This window comes from Callorhinus ursinus, unplaced genomic scaffold, assembly GCF_003265705.2.
Source record: "Callorhinus ursinus isolate GAN/ISIS: 27379988/994484 unplaced genomic scaffold, GSC_fseal_2.0 scaffold48, whole genome shotgun sequence".
NCBI lineage: Eukaryota > Metazoa > Chordata > Mammalia > Carnivora > Otariidae > Callorhinus > Callorhinus ursinus.
Window position 1 is genome coordinate 1,841,104 of NW_027397110.1, and position 20,340 is coordinate 1,861,443.

Consider the following 20,340-nt stretch of genomic DNA (forward strand, 5'->3'; position numbering starts at 1 on the left):
TTAGTTGTCACTGTCCATTTGATAAAGGAATAAATTAACATCCCCTCACGCAGACCAACCTCTATGTGAATTTTTGTCCAGAATCGATTTAGGGACAACAAGAGAGCAGAGAAACAGGCACCCCTCTGCCTGCAGGGAGACACTTTACTCCTGACATGGACTTTCCCCAGCTCTCCCAGAAGACGTAGTTTTGGGGCATCATTTTACCCATCATCGTAACCCTAACAAGTAACAACATTTGGGTAAACAGTAGATGCCAAACACATGTGCTGGCTGAGTGAGTGAGTGAGTTAATGATGCCCTTCACAAGCTGACCCCTTCTCTCCCACTAAGCCCCTCTCACATCCCTACAGCTGCCCTGCTGGCTGACCATCACTCCTCGGACGTGCCAGACTTTGGGACAAGGAGAGAAAGGACGAGGCAGTAGGCAGATAGAGGATGACAGGCAGCGCGACTGCTCAGAAATTGACCTCCAAAATGAGCCCCAGCTCATCCTCTGCAGCATCTTCTGCTGAGTCTCCTTGGAAGACAACAGCACCCTGAACACTGAGAGGACGTTCAGCTTCAGGGGCCCAGCAAGGGAATGCAACCATGGGGGACAGTGCTGCCCGGACCATCAGACTCAAGCTTCCACGTAGCCCCCCCGCCCCCCCTCCCTCCGTACACCCTCCCCTTCCTCCCATCTCTGAAGCCTCCTCCACCTTCCCCTCTGTCTCCTCTCCTTGAGGAGCATCTTCCCTCAGCTACCCCAGGGACCAAGTCTGCAGCAAGCACAGACCGTAGGTACAAATCCTGTGCATTGTAAACACAGGCGAAAACAACACAAATCACTTGACCTGTATGAGTTTGGCTTTGGGTGTATGTGTGTGTGCCTGGGAATAGGAATGTGGAGTTTCAGGCGTGTAGACACATAAGCATGTGTGTGTGTGCGCGCACGCACACACAGTATTATACTCCATTCCGACACACTGATCAATGAAAACACAGTATTGGGGCTATTTCTGAGCATAGTCTGCACAGAATGAAATGTACATTTTTCCACCTGGCAGGCAGAGCACACGCCCTCAGTCTTCACCTTCTGCCTTGTCTCTGCCCTCATTCTAGTCCACTTTTTGCAGTTTTCAAACTTGTCAGGAGACCCATGGGACCACCTTCCTTCGAGGCTCTGCCCAGAATGTCTGTCCCAGAGTTCTCTAGCTTCCAGAGGTCTCGGATGCCAACCAAAGTCGTGTTTCCAGAATTCTAAGGAAAGATGCCCTCTGCATCTGCAACATGCATATTTCCTGGAATTTGCTCTATGATGGTTTCCAGAAATACGATTTCCGTGAATAAAGCATCCCACTTTAATGCCTGCGGTGGAACAACAAGATGTAGGAGATGTGGGTTTGGGGGGAAGAAGAAACATTCTTTGCGGGGAGAACAGTGTCCACTGAAGAACAGCGTTCCTGAGAGCATTCAGATAATCTTACCTGCTTAACAAGAGGATGACTGAAGTCGTCCACTTCCTTCCCTGAGGTTTACAGACTAAGCTGCACTTATCCACTTATCCATGTCCCCTCTGGCTCGGACGGCCTCTCCTGGGCTGGCTTACCTTCCTCCCATAGCTTTGACTCAACTGGGAAGCACCTGATCCTGCCTTGCTCTTCTCATTTTTTCCCCATACCTTCCCCCATTCACACAGCACCGAGGGAACAAGACTCACCCTCTGGCCACCCGAAATCGCTGTGTTTGTCCTAGACTCTGTGGGTGGGACAGACAAGGGGATGTTATGGACCAGGTTGTGTGAGGAGAGAGTGGTTGTTTCCTCCAAAGGCCTCCTCTGCTCCTGGACGTGTGCTTCCTAAACTGGGTTCTTCCTGGCACATCAGGTGTACAGAAGGAGGAAGGGGAAGGAATGCTAGGGTGCCCAAGAGCAGCCATATATCTCCTCAAGAAATAGCAGAGTCGGTAAGCCCACCAGGCATGCTGCTCACTGCTGCTGAAGTTCACACCTCCAGACACCACCCCAGCAACCGCACACACTGTAAGGTTCAGTGGGGGCTGGGTTTCAGCTCAACAAGTACCTTTGAGAATGCACAGAAGCCAGGTAGTGTACTAGTAGGTCCTAGGAAAGCCAGAATTAATACAGCACAGGGAGAATTAGGGGAGTCAAACTAGAGAAGAAAGGAGCACTTAGAATTGGGGGGGGGGGGATGAGGCTCAGCCTAGAGGTTTACAGCTGCGGCCAGGAAAGTATCAGGAGTTTGTTAGGTAGCTCTCCATAAGTTCAGACTCTGCCCAGAACCATTTTATTTTGAAACATGGATTAATAGGAAGGAGAGGGCAAAAGCTGCATTTGGTGTGAGACTGTTGAAAACCACTGGCTTCGGTATCTCCTGGCATAGTCAGATGCCTTAACACACCGCAGGTCTCCGTGGAAACCACCTACTTGTTTAACAGACCGCTCCCCCCCCATGAAATATAGTGAAACACTGAGACTCAGTTCCAGGCCTAGCTACACAGATAAAGTTCCAGAAAGAATAACTCTTTAGAACCATCAGGGAGATGAACATTTCCATACAGTTCCATAAAGTTGTGAATGACATTTAAATATTGCAAATGTGGGGCCCAGCTGGGCGTGCCGGACACCCTCTGTCCCAACCTCCTTGTAACACACGCTGGAGGCCACAGAACAATGGACCACCCCCTCGCAGGTGGAAATCCATCAGTCCTGATGGCCCAGAGCCACATGGCTCCAGACCGACGCCCCACTGGGCGTGTGTGCGTGTGCATGCGTACGTGTTTGAGGCTCGTTTTTAGACATGTCACTTCTTGCAGCTGGGAATTCTCCAGCTGAGAATTTTAAATGTCTTGTGTTGTGGGAAAACCTGTGAGGTTGAACATGTGGATTTTGGAGGGTGAGAATGAGTAATGAACACTGATACATTTTGGTTTATTGTTTTGACAGTTTTGAATTCCCACAGTTCTCTTAAAACCAGATCTCGTGAAAGTGTTTATCTGTTCAGTTGACCAGAAGGAAACGCAAAGCTGGGGAGCCTCTGTGTGTTGTGTGTTGTTCAGGACTCAGCTGGGGGTCTTGGGCCACTGACCCCTGCCCTGAGCCTGTCATGCGTGGCTGACATTAGTCACCAGGCATGATTTGGGGAATCGGCTGAAACCCTGGATGGCAGACAGGGTCCTGGTGAGGGCTCTTCCATAACATTCAGAAGAGACTAGGTTTCCTCATCCTTTGAATGGGTATGAAAGTAACAATGGTCCCTGCCTGTTCTTGTGAAGCTCGAACCAGATCCTCAATGTCAAGTTCTCGGCACACTGGCCCCACTCAGCCCTTGACAGGTGACACGTCAGGTGGTGTAGAGCGAAGCTGGGGCCTTCACAAGGTGGCTGCAGGTGAGTGTTGCATGTGTGTGTGTATGGATCACATGGTGGGTAAAAATTGTGGAGTGAGGGGGGCAGCGAGTAAGACAGTGAAACCACGTGCATGCACAGGAGGTTGGGTGCGAGAAGCATGTTCAGGAGTTGGTACAAATGTGTCATGAGACAAGAGGGGTCCCCCCAAACATTCACAATGACTCAGATCTGGAAACCGCCTGAAAGGCTACCTGTGGGAAGATGGAGGTCGGGAAAGACTCAGTATGTCAACCAAAGGAATTGGCTTCCGGTACTTTGGCAGCAGGTGCCCTAGAATGTCCAGTTGTTGCTGCCAAATGTGGCTGCACCTTGCTTGTGAATCTGGTGCGCTCAGCACACGGGGATTTGCTTGATACCTGTGCCTCATTCAGAAAGTTTCCCTAAGAGCCGAGACAACCTCTTGACTAAGCAACAATGTGGGATCACGGAATCGAAGACCTTAAAGACTACAAGGTGCCGTGAATACCTTCTCATCCCATCCCTGAGGATCAGAGTGGCACAGATTATGGGGAACTGAGCAGCCGGCTCTGCTCTTCCTGGCAAGGTGCATGCCCATCATTTGCTCCTCCCTTGCTCCACTCAAAAGGCTGATGCAAGTCTCAACTGAACACAAAAGAAAGGACCATATACTTGTTGATGGTGTCACTGTCATCCATTCATTAAACCGTTTATTAAACACTTACTCTGTTCCAGGTACTGTAAACACAATAATGAAGCCTCCAGGGAATGTCCCGACTGTTAGGGCACTGACATCCCAGTCGGGGACACTGACGAAGTACCCAGTGTGTCAGATGGTGGCACATGTGATGGTGGGGATAAAGCATGGCCAGTGGTGTGGGGAGCGCCAGGGTGGAGGTCACACTGCTGTTTGAAACAGATCATTGCAGAAGGTCTCAAGGGCAGGGTGAGACTGAGCAGAGACCTGGAGGAAGTGGGGAGCGATACTCATCCTCTGGGTGGAGTCCCTGCTTGTCCTGGTTGCTTTTAAATCCCCTGTTGACTTGTCAAGGTTTATCCTCAGTCAGAGTCAGCAAAAATGTCTCAGGACGTTTCAAAGGACTTTCCCTCCGGAGGAAAATGCAGGATCACCTCTGTTTTACATGCGTGCAGGCGTGAACAGCCCCTTTGGCTGTGACCCTAATGTCTGAGATTTATTGTGTACCCATCACAGGTGGTAACACAAACACACCAACTCCCACGGACACAGACAAAGCTTTGTGTGAAGGCGGAGCGTGCAGAAAGTGATCGGGTCTCATGAAAACAGCTCAAATTGCCAGCAAGCCAGTTATGAGCTGTGTGACCATAAGCAAGTCACTTAAAAATCTCTGGGTCTCTGGTTCTCAACATGATGAAGTGGGACAACATCTGCAGTGCCTGGAGCGTGGAGGCGCTGTGAGATGCTCAGAAATGATGAATGGGATCATCCCCTGGGTGTGCAGGCAGTGCTGGGTACAGGAGACTCAGCTGCAAAGTTATGGCCCCTGCACGTGAGCTGCTGACCAGGAAAGTGTCAACAGACGTGGAAAGGGTAGTGGCTGAGACATCTCTGACATACAAAGAACGGACTCCCATTTGGGGCACACAGTGGGCTATTTACCCTGGAGAACCTCCTGCTACATGAGGTTAAACATACACACATACATTTGTAACAAAATAGCATTTTCAGTGTAGTCGAACTTCTACGGAAACAAGGAAGCCTTCACAACCCACTCCATGCTGTGCTGACGGCCGTGTTGTCTCAACGGCATTTCAGTCCCAGGACTGAATTGTGGGGGTGGCCTGGGACGGGTCCTGGGTGAAGAGCTGGGCTGAGGCCCTGGCATAGATGTTACCCCTTCTTGGAGAGAAAATCTCCCCCCAGTGGAGCCCAGCAGGCAATTCCCTGGATCCTGGGATTACAAGAGCTCCCACAGAGAATGGGGAGCTGTATTCCAGGGAATACATCTGTTAACCCTGGTGTTGGCTGCTGTCACTCTCAGGGACGTGGTCGAGGCAGACACACATCTTCTCTGGTGCCCCTCGACGCCCGCCCATGAGTTCTGCAAGCTTTCAAAGGCACACACTCAATTTAAGACAAGACATAGGAAAACCAAAGAAAACACAGCAAGAATGAGCTAATAGGGGGAAAAAAACAAAACAAACAAGAATTATACTCCCAAAGTCTTCGTATTTTGGAAGAATATAAAATAGGTATGTTTAATCTAAAGAAATAAATTTTTAAGTAAAGGTATTAAAAAATAAGAGACAAACAGATCAGTCATATATGAAAAACAAATAGAACTTGCAAAATGAAATACCTCATCAATTAGATTTAATTCTCAGTGGATAGGTTAAATTGAAGTTTTGAAATACCTGAACAGAAGGCAGGTGGAGTGGAAGGTAAATCTCAATAGATTGCTTGAAATTCAACACAGAGTGATTCAGGTATGGGAAATATGAAAGAGATTAAGAGGAATAGGGGATTGTGTGAGCAAGCCTATCCGCATGTAAACGTGACTTCTAGAAAAGGAGGAAAGGAAGGAAGGAAGGGAGGGAGGGAGGGAGGGAGGGAGGGAGGAAGGAAGGAAGGAAGGAAGGAAGGAAGGAAGGAAGGGAGGGAGGGAGGGAGGGAGGGAGGGGGGAAGGAAGGAGTGAAGGAAAGAGAGAGAAGGGAAGAGGAAGGGAGGGAGTGCGGGAGGGGGGAAGGAATGAGGGAAGGAGGGAAGGAGGAAAAGAAGGAAACAAATGGAAAAAGAAGATGTTGAACATGATGGTGAAGAACTTTCCAGAATTAATTAAAACCATGAATCATCCCATATTGAGAGCCTAAAAGAACCGTGGTCCAGATAAATACAATAAATTTGTATGAAGCCACGTCAGTGGAGAAGCACAAAATTCAAAGGAGAGTGAAGATGTAAGAGCATCCAGATTACCTACAAGGAGAAACCTGAAAGCAGGTGCCAACGGGAAGTGCAACCTCACCTGTGAAGAGCCACCCCAGCTCTCCACCTGTGGAACTCAGTCAATAATGAAGATGAAACACGTGTTCAGATAATTCCTTCGGAGAGAGAGTGTGTCCCACGAAAGAACTACCTAAGGTGTTCATTCAGGGAGAAGACAGGGGATGGTGAAGGGCAGCCGAGCGTGCAGGGAACCCCAGCAAACCCTGATCGTGGGGAATCCCAGCAGTGTCTGACTTCGGGAGCCGAAAGATCGGGGGTGCTGTTAGCGCATCATCAAAACATATCTTTAAGGCACCTGCTCGTGGACAACGGTGCAGTTCGCCAGCAGGACATGACAGTCCTATCACTGGAGGATGGGGCCCATGCTTGTGCTGGACACAGGAACGTCCGTGGTGGGAAATGCCCCACGGGTTCCCCTGAGGTGATCCTGTTGCTTCTTGTAACCGCTGACGGTTCCTGCGGGAGTGCTGACTGGCCTTCAGCCTTGCCTGCGTCCGCCAAGTTCAGCTCGCTGCAGAGAACCTTCTCCAATCCACACCCTTTGAGTTTCTTTTCTCTCGGGAAATCACTTCGAGGATGCACCACTGCCTGCAAGATCACTCCCAGCTCCTTTGTCTGGAACTCGTTGCTCTTCATGCCACCCTCTGGTCTTCCCAACCTCAACTCCCAGCTCTGGGGTTGGCCCCCAGACCCAGCTCCCTTCCTGCCACACCGGCATATGCACACACACACACACACACATACACACACACGTGCTTGCACGCACACACGATCACATGCGTACTGACAGTCCAGCACTCTCATGCACGCACCCACACCCACATTGTGACAGTCTTGGGATCCTCCATCACCGATCTTCTGTCCATGGCCCAGGTCTCCGGGGGTGGCCTCGCACCCTAGGAAGCCCACCATGTTCTGCAGAGCCTTCCACACACATGCTGTCCCCTCCACACCCAGGTTGTTGCTGTGGACTGAATGTTCATGTCCTCCAGATTTCCTGTGCTGGAGCCCTAATGCCCCGTGAGGCTACATTTGGAGATGGGGTCTCCTAGAAAGTAAAGTGAGGTCATGGGGGTCGGGCCCAATGCTGTGGGATTAGTGTCCGTATAAGAAGAGACTCCAGAGAGCTTGCTCTCTCTCTGGGTGCACACAGCACGGAAAGGCGTGGGGGATCACAGCGAGAATGTGGCCATCTGCAGCCTGTGGGGGAAACTCCTCGCCAGAAACCAACCCCGCTGGCGGCCTGACTTCGGACTTGCAGCGTCCAGAGCTGGCATTTGCGCCCCCAGCCCGTGGCGCTCGTCAGGGAGGCCGAGCAGATGAGGACAGCTGTGAACTCCCGTCTGGGGGCTCACAACGTCCCGTGCTTGTGGCTACCTCCACACCAGCTGTCCTGCACGTCACTTGTCTAGTTACTTCTGTGTCCCCGTGCCCTGCAAGGGACCCGAAGGCCAGCATGTGTTTTATTGACCTCGCATCTTCGGCACACGGCCGAATTCCAAGGCCACAGTGGCCGGAGTGCTCAGAACACATTTAACGGGGGAACGAAAGGCTCCATAGGGAAGAAGGCAGTCTGGTTAAGGTGCCCGGAGCCGAGACTGGGGCCGTCCGTTGGAAGATGTAACCCTGCGCATGTTTCTCATTATAGGACAAAGCTTCCCACGCGCTAAAAATGATCTCGCTTCTTATTGGAATTCTTTGTGCTTCTTGGCTTCTTTGTCATCCAAGATTAATATTTATCTGAATAATTATTTTCAAATAAGATAAAAAGCAATATTTCAAGCCCAAGCCTTCCGACTCACGCAGGAAATTCTGCATGTTTCGAAGCCATTCATCAAACCCACTCTGGCTTGAGGCAAGTGGAATATAGAGTTCCCGAGCTGGAATTATCCGCCTGCTCATCATCCGCGTGCCTTCCGTGCATGGTGTATCAGAGGATGCAGGGGCACTCAGAGTCACAGACACCCAGTGGACACGGGGATCCTTGGGACGTCTTGTAGGATGACATCTCGGAACACACCTGTCACCAGGAAAGCCGAGCTTTCATGTCTTCATCGTAGAAAATTCTTCATAATGCGTGCATTTCAGAACGTTCTACTCTAGCCCGATACCTCTGAGGAAAAGCCTTTCTTCTCTCTGGGCCCACATTCAAAGCAGCGACCCTTCGTTTGGTGTTTAATGGCTCTAAATAGGTTTGTTCATTAGGGCTGGGCTGACTGAACCTTTCGCTGGTTTGAAGGAACGTGCCCTTTGCCGATTTGGCACCTAACCCACGTCAGGTCTCCTTGCAAATATCATTAAGTGTGTGTCCCTGGGTCGACTTCTCAGTGGATTGCACATAATTGCACAGTTAACAACATATTTTTCACCTTGCGGAAGAGTACCGGAATGCACGTTCTAAGATTTTTAAGGATTATTTTTAAGAGACAAAAACTTGTTTGGAAGAGTGTTCCATGTTAGAATAGCCAAGAAAACCCCATCTCTGGGGAGGTGTTTGAAACCCAGGTTCGGGTAATGATTTTCGAGTTCAAAGTTGGGCCGGTCTTATTCTTATTAACAATGTCCTCCAGCCCCAGGCTCTGCAGGTGGCTGTCTCAGCCCCGTTGAAATGGAAGCACCTGTTTCCTTATTAAAGTATCATCTGTCAGCCCCTCTCCACTTGGGGTGAGTCAATTAGTGTGGGCAGAGATGATGAAGACCACAATGAATCCAATCATCACCCCTGCTCCAAAGCAGGGAAGAGGTGCAGGGGAGGAGACACAGGGGCAGGAGGGGACCAACACCCGCCTCCTCACCCCTGAGAAATACGGCTCCATTTTAGGGGAGACCTTTAAGGACACTCATTTGGTCATGACAAGCAGCCCCATGAGAATACAAACACACGTCATTTATCATAATTTTTCTCTTTTCAAATAGGCTCCAGTCTGGGATGGAAATAGCAGAATCCAAATAATTTCCCCCACTACGGGGGGTGGGGGGCACTGCGATCATCATCACAGAACCCGGATTCTGGCCCAGAAATTGCCATTTCCTGCCCTCGTGCCCTGAGCGCTTCACTGAGGAGTTCATTTTGCAGAACGGCTCAGAGTGAAGGCCGCCTGCTTGCCGTGTGCTCGCCTCATGGAGAGAGCTCATCTCTCCCGGTGTCCCCTTATAAGACCCCCGATCCTGGGCACGACCGGATCACCTCCTAATGCCATCACACCGAGGGTCCCGTTGTGTGAGTTCTGTGAGTCCGTGTTGTGTGGCCCGTGTCCCGAATGCTTCCCCTCCCTGGTACCAGTCCTCACATGCCCTTCCTGGTCATTCCTCCTGGACATCACCTCCATTACCAGTGCCCCATGGGATCTGACCCTGTTTCCTAGTTCAACCAGACCCACAAATGTGGTCACTGAGCACCCACTGCTTATTTCCAGGGCGTTATGAGCTGCAGGTGAGAAAGGGCCGTGCAGTGCGTTTGTGTCCCCAACCAGATGCTTGGCTGTCTCCCGTAAGGACCGTGGGGATGGGGCAGGGCAGGACCTGTGTGAACTGCCAGGCAGGGCTGTGTCTTGGGAAGCTGGCACTCCGGTCTTCAGAGGGCGTGTGCGTGGAGAGGAGGAACCGCACACCAGTGGAGCGTCACGGGCCTTGCTAGGATGTCCGCATTGTCCCGTCTGCTGCAGGCGACAGCCACATCATCCAAAGGACACTGACACTTGGTCCAGAGAAGCTCACGGGCGTAAACTCTGCCACGGGATAGAACAAGGGGGGAGGCGGGGAGCAGCCTGTGCGGGACATGTCCGCATCACAGCTCCCGGATGAGACCCTAACATTCCACTTCTCACGTGCAGACACCAGGGCTGCAGGGTGTGGTGTGGCTGCAGCGGACGGAGCCCAGCTTCATCTGGGTCCCTAGCCTCAGACCCCACGGCCCCCGGTGGCTGATGCCGTGTGGCTGCGCTCAAGGGTGCAGCCAGTGCGTTGCAGGCTTTCTGTTACGGAAGATTCCCCTCTGTCCCTGCCCCCCCGTGCATGGGATGTGCCCACCCTTGGACGGCTCCTCCACCCAGGACACCGCCCTCGATGAGGTTGGCTTTGCCGAGGTGGATCTCCTCTCATGTAAAATTAGGAAGTCTTAGCAGGGGGGGAGGGTTGACCTTTCAAACACGCGTGAGCCTGCGGAGTGATGATCAGTCAGGAGGAGGGCTCGTTCCCGTCATCAGACGCCCCGGGGCTGAGCCGGTGTTCACACGGCCTGGGGCACCGGCACTGGACTCCAGGGCACCTCCCTCCCTCCACCATCCAACATGGCTCTGTTTTGGGCTGTCTTCTGTCCCCTGGGTGGCATCTGTGGGGGTGGTGGCCCCCAAGTGACTTGTCCCCTCAGAGGAGAACACTGTCAATCTAAAATAAGTAGCACTGGGTTTTCCAGACAAAGGCAGAGACACTGAAGGCATTGTTCTGACTTAAAGTCTTCAAAATGGAGCCAAGCGGGAACGTCCACTCTGAGTAACACGGGGATGTGTGACGGCCTCGGTGTGGGGTCCTCCCTGATCCCCCTCCTGCTTCACTGGGAGGAGCGGCTGGGGAGGCCAAGGGTGAAGGAGGAGCTCGCCCCTTCCAGGCCCTTCTGTCTCAACCAGCAGGTAGGGCTGGGATGGAGGAGGGAAGGACCATGGCACCCCCATCCTCCGGTCCCCGTCTGTGCGTCCAGGGTGCTCACCCCCTGGCCTCGGATGTGCCCTCCGTGCCCCCGGGAGACACACTGGATGTGCCTGGGGGTTTTGTGTCTCCCCCCACCTCCCCCAGCATGCAATTTCCCATCCCAGACCCCGGTGCTGGGAGCGGGACAAGCTGGCTGATTTGCCTTCAGTCCATGGGGGCCCGAATAAAGGGTTCCTGCATTATTCTGGCTGTACTGGCCACAGATTTTGCTGAGTTTTGCTAAGAATCTGTCCCCCTGCACCCCCCACAGCCCCTGCAGCTGTGCTCTCTTTCGGGCACTGCTGCTCGTCCCCTCCTGGGTTGCACAGCCCGCTGGACGTCTCCCTCCAGGAGCCCACCATGCAGAATGGGGTCTGGCGTCCACGGAGCCTGGAGGACGCCCGTATCTCCTCCCACAGCTGAGGCGGGAAATCATGGTTGAGCTGGGACCCTAGGACAGATAAGAGCCCCATATGGCAGCACAGACAAGGAAGTGCACAGGGTCTTGGAGAATCAGCACGGGACCATTTGCACAGTTGGTTAAGGCCAGGTCCCGAGGGGACGTCAGTGTGAAGCTAGGGGTTTGGGCTCGGCTGGGAAAGCAGGAAGGAAGTCTCAGGTGACTTTAGGACAAGAAGGGGCCGTCCCTGGTTCCCTGTGAAAAATCTCTCTCCGGCTGCAGGATCACCTTCTCCCCATCCAGGCTCTGGCCTGGAACCTGGCCCAATAGGTGGACAGTCCAGAGAAGAAAACTGCCCGTGGAGGGGCAAGAGCCCCACGGCCAGGAGCCCATCTCCTCCTCACGTGGCTCAGGTGCGCGGCCCCTTGGCAGCAGCGCTGAGACCTCCTGGGCCCTGTTTATCCTCCATCTGCTGAGGATGCACCTGGCAACCCCCTGGCCCCATTCCCGGTCTGTCTGACGACCAGTTGGCCATTGTGACGGGTTGGGCTTCGGAGGGCCCTTCCCCAACTGCCCAGAGAGGGATCAGTGTGCGGCACAGGCCCTGCAGCTCAGCACGAGGCTCCAGAGGGAACCAGGGCATTGCCCCCCACACCCCACCAACATGTGTGTGCATGTGCACACAGACTCTCACACATGCATACGATCATACATACTCACACATAGCCATGCACACACATACTCACACACACACACTCACACACATCTGTACATTCACACCTATCCATGCACGTGCACATCCATATGCACACATTCAAATATACACCAATCCATGCACACACTCACACACATCTGTACAAACTCACACCAACCCCCCCCCCACACTCACACACATTCATACATGCTCACACCTACTCATGCAAACACACACTCACACACATTTGTAATACTCACACTTACTCATGCACATTCACACACATTCATACATAACGCATACACATGCACACTCACACACACTTGTACACACACTTACCCATGCGTACACACTCACATTCATACATACTCACACCTACCCATGCAGGCACACTCAAACATGAACATATTCACACACCCACTTATGTGCACATACTCACACACTTACACTCACACAAGTCACATTCACACCCATCCATGCACTCACACACTCACATTCACAACCCACTCACAGTCACTCTTGCACATATGCTCATGCACACACTCACACACACTCATACATACGCACCTACTCATTCTCACAACCCAATCACACATGCAAACTCACACCCAGTCCACACACCCACACACTTATACGCATGCACGCTCATACAAATCACATTGACCCACATGCACTCACACTCACTCTCGCACACACTCATGTGCACACACTCACGTGCACAGCCACACATATTCACACACTCATATGTACTCACACATCCACTCAATTGCACATGCACATATCCACACACTTGCACACTCACACACACTCCCACATGCACACATTCGCACAATATTCACACATCTGTGCACTCACCCTGACATGCCCACTCATGCTCACTCTTTCACACTCGTGCACACACTCACACACACCTACACTCACTCCCCCCAAGAGCCTCTCCTCTCGGTCGCTGCCACATTGGAATGTGTTTCCTGAATCACTCTGGGGAGACGTGACACCCTGGCTCTGGCAGGACTGTGGTGACCACACATGAGGCCGGGTGGCCCCTCCAGTTTTGCCCTGCTGCCCGTTGACCTTGGACACGTCAGCTGAGCTCTGTGGCTCTGAGGTTCCCCCAAGAAGGGTGGTTTGGTGAGAATCTCTTAGTCTCTGTCTAGCTGGCATCCCACGACCCTCCACCTGCACCAGAAAGCACAGCTGGATGGGGCACATCTCCTTGGACCCCAGGCTGCCTCTAACCATGTGGCCTGAAGGCACAGGCTCCAGAAGGTCCCCTCATCAGTGTCTGGGGCTGCACGTGGAAGGGAAGCCCACCGACCAGTTTGTCTGGTCGTGCTGCCAAACCCCACCTCAGCTGTAGCTCACTTGGGTTTTCCGAACTCCCGCCTCTTGCATCTGCCCGTCCCAACCACCCTCCAGGCTACTGCTGCCTGCCTAAGTAGTTCATGGCTGCCTCGCCCTGGGAAGCGCCTGGGCTCAGCCCTGTCCTTCCAGACCTCTTTGCTGGGGTCAAGTTCCTACTTCCTTCCCTTGACCCACCAAAGGGAAACACCAGCTCGTGCATCACTGGCCAATCCAGGGCACATTAGTGCATGAGCCTGCAGGAGATCCCAGTGCTGTGGCCCAGGACGGGGTGGGCAGCAGGTACGGGGACAGGAGCCCATCAGCCTGCAAGCCCCTGAGCTGGTGCTGAAGGTGGGCGAACTACTGCTCAGTCCGGACTCCTCATCGCTTTCAGAGAACAACTCTACCATTGTTCTGGGCCAAGGGTGTGTGTGTGTGTGTGTGTGTGTGTGTGTGTGTGTGTGTGTTTGTACACACACACACACATATTTTTTAATTTAAACTTGAAGAAGTGAGAGTTCGATAGTATATTTTTTTGTGCTTACTTATTATTTCAATTTTTTCCCTTGGGATCATAAAATGAAAGTATTTAAATTCATCTTTCAGGAGATAAAAGAAGATGAACATCTTTCATCCACTTTATGCATTTTTACTAATTTTTTTTTATAACATTTTGTACTGGCATCCTGAAGGGTGCAATTTCATGAGTCAGGAGAATAAATAACAGATAAAAATAAATGTAGTTCTCAGCAAAGGTGTGAGCTATCCTTAGGGGTAAAAAAAAAAAAAAATGCACGCAAGAGGCAACGCAGCCTCGGGACAGGACCAGCACAGAGCGGGCACAGCCCGTGGACAGTGCGTGGAGTCTGCCGCCTTCCAGAAGAAAGGCCACATCCCAGGAGGAACGGGCTCCCATTCTACCCTCCGACATCATGCGTTGGAATCTCCTCCAGACACCGGGGAGCTGTCGGGCTTTGGCGCATGACGCTGATGATGATGGTGACTTTGCCAAGGGAAGCACGTCTCGTCTTCCCACGAGCTAGATAATGTCGCCAGCCTCTATGTACGTTGTCCACTTCCATCTTCTTGAGCTTTGGTTTGGTTATGGGCTGAGTGGAAATAGGAGTCCCTCCCTGAGAGTGACACTGGGGACACCGGAGGAGGACATGCACATGCAGACACCTGTGGGTGGGAAACGCGCCACCAACAGCCACCCCGGTGCCCCGGCTCGCTCCTCCCGCGGCCCCTGGGAGGGGCCTGGCCATGTCTTCATGCCCCCAGACCCTGAACTCGGATGGCCCAGAACACCAGGAGGTCCTGGTTTATGAGAAAGAGGCAGACCCCCAGGTGATGCTGCCATGTGGGCCCTGCTCGGGAAGGCCCGGGGAACAGCGGAAATCCATGTTCCTCTTCCACTTCGCCCGAGTTAGGGCACTCAGAGTCTAAATTAGAATGGCCTCACCTGTCCTTCCAGGCCTTTCCATAAGGCTGAGCTCCTGTAGATGTAGGTGCCAAGGACTAAGCAGCTGTGGGTTTTGGACTAGGGACGTGGCAGCGCTTGGCCCCAGCCCTCCCCGCCCACCCCCCTGCCTCCACCTGCGGGCTGGGGCCTAGAGGCCAGACTCTCTTCACTCTTCCTGGGCTTACGGTCATGGCTCCTGAACCAGATCACGGCTCCAGTCCCGGCTCTCCCAGAATTGCATGGGAGGTGCCTCCATGCACAGCGTCAAAGCCAGGCCTCTGGTCTCAGGACCAGGCTCCTGCCCCCAGCTTCCGGGGTGGAATGGCAGAGGCCCGGGCTCTGGCACACCCGTGGGATGCAGGGGGCCGGCCCTGGGCCCAGAACTCGGGGCTGCTGAGAGGACGCAGGAGGGTGGCAGGAGGGCATCCCCAGGCTGATTGGGGGCGACCGCGTGGGCGCCAGGTGAGGCCGAGCTCCGTGGAGGTTCATGGTCCCCACGGGCTCCTCGTCAGGGACAGCCCACGCCTGACAGTGCTGTGGTGCCTTTTGAGTGCAGGCTGAAAATAGAAGTAACCGAATAAGGTAAAAGCAGCCTTTGTGTTCCTATAACTGCGGGGAGATCGCTTGCGGGAGTAAAGCCCGTGCTGCCTTTCAGGGACACCACGAGGGAAGAACCTGCCCCAGGAGGAGCGTGAGGCCTAGGACCGCAGCCCCCACCTGTGTCCACGGCTGGCTGACATCCTGGGGGAGGGCAGGGCCAGTGGGTAGCAGGGGGAAGACCCGTTAGCTGGCACCGACTGTGTGCAGGGCGCTTTACGAAGTTATGGGATCCCCAGCATCATGAGGGGCTTGGGGGGAGGGCCAGTACTACACATATGGGGCAGGCGTGGGCAGGTGGGGGGGCAGCAGTCCTGAGGGGTCCCTGTGCTGGCACGGAGGTTGATCTGAGGACCTCTGAGGTGTGTGGTGCAGCAGAGGTTTGCGACAGCCACTTGACCCCAGGGCTGCGGGGTGAGGACCCAGCTAGCTTGCATAGCCGATGGAGTTATAGGAACTGGGAGCTTGCCCGGGGTGGGGGGGGCTGGCTGTCGGAGATGATTCTCAGAAGATGAGGGAATTGAAACTCACCACCCAGCTCATCCAGGTCGTGATGGTGAGGGCGGCAGAGTGGGTCATTCCCACCCAGTGTGTCTGGCAGGGCGGATGGACACCTGTCAGCATTGCTTAAGGGACACCTCGAAGGTCTGCTGGTCCAGAAAGAGAAACCCCAATAGCAGTGGCCCATCTTCACACGAGGGAGTGGAGCACAGAGGTGTCGGAGGCATGAGGCCGGGCGTGACTCTGCAGACCCAGGAGGACCAGGGCCAGGGGAGGCCCTCAGCTGTGGTGGGAGAGCTCCCCATGCTCATCCCCCCGGGGGCAGCCAGAGGAGACGGGGGCGGGGGGTGCCACTGGGAGGACATTCCCTCCCTGACCCGTTCTGGGCCCATCGTGACGCGTCTGTGAGCCTGAATTGCGTGAAGATGTGTGTGCATACCCACCCTTCCAGAACCAGTGTCCACAGCCGGTCAGCTCCTTGTGGCCTGTGGCCCCAGGAAGGGAAGGATCCTGCTGGTTTCCCTCCTCCCCGTACCCAAGCACCTGCGGACGGAGACAGACTGCAACCATGACCAGCGCCTGGAACCAGAAGGCACAGGGCCCTGGGGTCTAACAGAGAGGGGCCAGGAGGCGCCCCAGGAGCCGGGGACTGGACTGAGGCCTGAGGGGTGAGAGGCCACAGTCACAGGAGAGAACACACGTCAGACAAAGTCATTCCTCCCCACTCAGCTCCTGATCTGGAGACAGGGGTGGATCTGGAGGCTCTTTCTACCCTGGGAGGGCCTCTGCCATCTGCTGAATGCCACGGAGCCCCTGCTTCTGGCCTGCAAGAATGGGGGTGCTCCCTGCCAGCTGTGCTCGGGGGGCCGTGGGTGGACTTCCCTGTCCTTGCATGCAGGTGCCATGCACCTCCCACAGAAGTCCTGATCGGCCCCTGCCCAGACCCCTGTCCCTATCCTGACTCTCAAGCTGCATCGGTTTTGGGGTTATAAGTGTCCCTGCTGATACCGTGCGTTCATCTAGACATTCGGATAAAACAACCTCCCTTGCCAGGATTTTGGCCTATTTATTTTTGCGTTTACTCTTTGAAATGAGGCACCAAACATCGGTTAGCAGGTGCCTGGGCTCTTGACATGCCCTTTCCCCCTCCACCCGGAGCAGGATTTCCAGGTAGTCATGGAAAGGAAGGAGGCTCTCGGAGGCGGGACAAGCTCCCTGTGGACCTGTGTGCCCCCTGTGTCGTATGCAGGTCTGAGAACCAATGGGACACACACGGGGAGGTGTGTCCCCCTTAGGGGGTGGGAAGTGTGGCTGCCCAGGACCCCTTGCTGGCTGCTGCCTTTGCCAGCAGGTGAGGTCCAGAGCCGGTCTGCGAGGTGCCTATTTGGAAGGTGCTGTGTGCGTCCTCACCCTGGGTGCCAGCAGCAGTTGCTGGGACCCTGTCCTGAGAGGACCTGTGTCCAGCCTGGCCACAATCACAAAACAAATCAGCCTCGACGTGGCCTTTACAGATGGGCGCTGACATCGGGGGAGGAAGGCCAGCCCCCAGTCCGATGTTCCCTGCAGGGCAGCCAGGGAGTGGCCGGTGTGCCGACCCTGGGACCTGGCTCTTCTCCTGCCCACTCGCTCTCCCCTGGATGCTAGCTGTGCCGAGCTCCCAGCCCGGGCGAGCCTGCGGAGCCTTCTTGGCGGTGAACACACCGGGTAGGCCACCTGACCTTCCGTTCCCAAGGTCATACAGTGCTGAGCAGCAGGCCTGGGGTGGGGCACACCCCCAGTGCCGCCGTCCCCCTCCCGCGCAGCCCGCCTCTGGTCTCCAAGGAGTGGCCGTCTCCTGGGGCGCGAGGCTGACACAGCGCGGGATCCCCCAGGGACTCTGTTGTTGGCACGCCTGCTCTCCAGGGACTGACCTCCCCGGCCCAGCATCAGGATGGGTGGATGTATCTGGGGGCTGTGGACCCCCCAAATGAGGCCAAGGTCGGTGCCCTGGGCACTCGGCACCACAGCTTCCCTGGCCCTAACTCACCCTGAAAACTCCCGGAGCACAAAGCCGGTCCCTGGGGGCCTCCCCGGCCAGGACCACAGCCCACCCGCTCCTTTTCCACTCTGTCCGCCTCTGGGGCCACTCGGGCCACCGGCAGCTGACCACTGAGAATAGCGCCTGCACACACTCTGCTCCCTCAGCTCCCGGCTCTTTGCTTCCCTGCCAACCCAGACCCCCCGGGATGCTGGCTCTGGCCCAGGTCCTGACGCGCAGCTTTCTCTCCCATTTCTGTCCCTGCACCCGCCCTCTGGGTGGATGACCGCACCTGATCTCCATGGTCTACCCTTTGCTATTTTCACAGCAGTCAGCTTTCCCTCATGCCCCAGGGCAATGTTTGCTTTGCTGGCCAGTCCTGGAAGGTCCCCCGCCTGGGGCTTCGTCACTGTGACGGGGCCTGCGGCTGGTCCGGTAAGACTAGTTGTCCAGAGGCAAGCTCCCGGCCAAGGGCAGAAGCAGAAGGACCATCTCCTGTATCTGCCCCAGGACGACCAGGATGCAGTCCTGCCGCAGGATGTGGGTCAGTCAGTTCCCCTGTTTGAGCTAATTTCACATGACCGTGCCCGGGTTTGGGGATCACGGACTAACGGGATCTGGTGAGAACAATAGTGAGCCGCCCAGGAGGGCCCAGGCACGCCAAGAGTGGCACTGAATGTGAGCTCTCCTCACCATCCAGTGAGCCGCAGGGAGCAGGAGGGCAGGAACCACAGCCAACAGGGAGGGGAGGGGAGCGTGGGTCCCGCAGAGGACTCAGGAGAGCAGAGGACAGGTGGCCTTCCTCCTAGGAGGAGGGCAGGACCCCTCACTGCAGATGGACACTCACAGGGGAGCGCACCTGGGCAAGCACCTCCGCAGGCCGCCGCCCGGCCTCCACCTCCTCCAAGGAAACCACCACAATCTCAGTCTCCTTGTACCCTGCCCACTCCCTTCAGTGCGTGTGCGGAACACACAACACGCCATCACACACACCCCCTTCGATTGAACAAACGCTGGCTTGCTGTGCCCATCATTCCACCCTTCCCTCTGTCAGTCAGGATTTATTGGAGACATTTTCTTTTTCAATAAATATGGCGTTCTTTTTCTTAATTAATGACGCAACATTTCATCGCGACATTGCATTACACTTCATCCAGCCAGCCCCACTCTCTGGGGACATTGACTTCTTCCCTATTCTTTGCTGCTATGCCCGAAGCCACGTGAATGTCCCTGATCATATGCTCCCCGGCACACATGTAGGGCGGTTGTAGGATCAATCCCCAGACGCAGGATTGCTGAGTCAGAGGGTAGACACCTCAGTGATGGGAAGTGTATGGGGAGCCCCCCCGGGGGCCGTGGACATCTACCTGCCTCTCTGCGACACAGAAGCCCGCGTACCTGCATGGCGCCATGTGCAGACACACCAGTGGTGCGTTGCTGGTCTTGGTTTTGATTTATTTTTATTTTTCAGTCTGACTAGTTCAAAACAGTATCTTATTACAGTTATAATTTTTTATGGCCTTTATTAATGGATCGGGAGTCTCTTCATTTGCTTAACTGACATCTGCTTATCCTCTTTTGGTGATATCTTTATTCATGTCTTTTAATTACCTTTCTATTGAATTCTTAGTGTTTTTCTTAGTGATTTGATACCTATCATTAAATTTTATGAAAATCATCCCTTTGTAATAAGTGTTTTATCTACACCTGTTATTTATATAGAAACATATCATATGTATCCATATTTTACAGTTTTACTTTCATCTATTGGCTTTCTTTATATTATGCTTTTTGCCATGCTATTGAAAATATCAAAAAATTTACTAGAATTCATTTTTTCTAGTTTTTGGTTTTATTGTTGGAAAAGACTTCCTTACTCTAAAATTATTTCAAAAGACTTCCCATGCTCTTTAAAATACTTGTATTAGATCGGATTACTTAGAAGCAGGGATGTGGAGGTCCCTGGGCGAGACCCTTCCTGAGGGAATGTGGGGAACTCAGGGTCAGAGCGAGGGAGGCAGGAGGTGCACGGGGAGGAGCGGGGAGGAGCAGGGAGGAGCAGGGAGGAGCAGGGTGGAGCACGAGGAGTGAGGGAGGAGCATGGAGGGGTGAGGGAGGAGCGCAGAGGGGCGAGGGAGGAGCCGGGAGGAGCGGGGAGGAGTGGGGAGGAGCAGGGAGGAGCGTGGAGGGGCGAGGGAGGAGCAGAGAGGAGCGGGGTGGAGCATGGAGGGGTGAGGGAGGAGCATGGAGGGGCGAGGGAGGAGCGTGGAGGGGCGAGGGAGGAGC